Genomic DNA, 996 nt, shown 5'->3' with positions numbered 1-996 from the left:
ACCCTGTGGGGCAGTTCCACTCTGCCCTCTAGGGGCGCTGTGGGTCAGAATCGACTCCAAAGCAGCGAGTGTGGTTTGGGCTTTGCTTCTGTGAAGATTGACAGCATTGGAGACCCTGTGGGGCAGTTCCACTCTGTCCTCTAGGGGCGCTCTGGGTCAGAATCAACTCCACAGCGGTGGGTTTGGTTTGGGCTTTGCTTTCATAAAAATTCACGGCCTCAGAAATCCTATGCGACAGTTCCGCTTTGTTCTATAGGGTCACTCTGAGTCGGAATTGACTTGATGGCAGTGGTTTTGTTTGATTTGGGTTTGCTAAGATAGTTCCATGTTTGGTCATGTTTTCTTGAAACTAGCTAGTACTCAACAGAGAGTAAACAAACCAAGCACACTCTAAACTCTTGTATAAAACATAGGTGTGCTTGGATTCCTGACTTGGAAATTACTTCTTGGGTGAAGAAAAGAAAACAGTCTCTCCTTTTCAACACCTGAGGGTAAAAACAAAAACAAACAAAAAAAAAAAAAACAACAGGCCAGACACCCTGTTAAAGTCCTCACTTGACTGAGTTGTTTTGTGTGATCCTGGAAAATGGCCTAGAAATGAGAGGGGAGACGGAAGATGCTGTTGTGGATTAAGATAAAGAAACAGGAAGAGGGGAAGACAGAAGCCACAGGGAGAAACTGGAACCTTACAGAATGAAGAGTAAAGGGGAGTTTGTATGTGTGTAGGTTCTGGTAAGGAGCCCTGGTGGTGCAGTGGTTAAAGGAGTCAGGTGCTAACCACATTGTCAGCAGTTAGACCCCATCAGCTGCTCTGTCCAAGAAAGATGAGGCAGTTGACTTGCAGCAAGACTGATAGCCTAGGAAACCCTGTGGGGCAGTTCCACTCTGTCCTCTAGGGGCGCTGTGGGTCATATGAAGGGAAGAAGAGTCTTTGCTGTAGTTTGGTTACTTGACCCAGTTTCTTGGACCCTCTAAATTTGTTTTCTGTGAAAGATG

The sequence above is a fragment of the Orycteropus afer genome, unplaced genomic scaffold (genome assembly GCF_000298275.1).
Source record: "Orycteropus afer afer isolate SDZICR_OR568_19922 unplaced genomic scaffold, OryAfe1.0 scaffold00558, whole genome shotgun sequence".
Lineage (NCBI taxonomy): Eukaryota > Metazoa > Chordata > Mammalia > Tubulidentata > Orycteropodidae > Orycteropus > Orycteropus afer.
The sequence above is the reverse complement of the archived record's forward strand: the minus strand, read 5'-3'. Positions refer to the sequence as shown.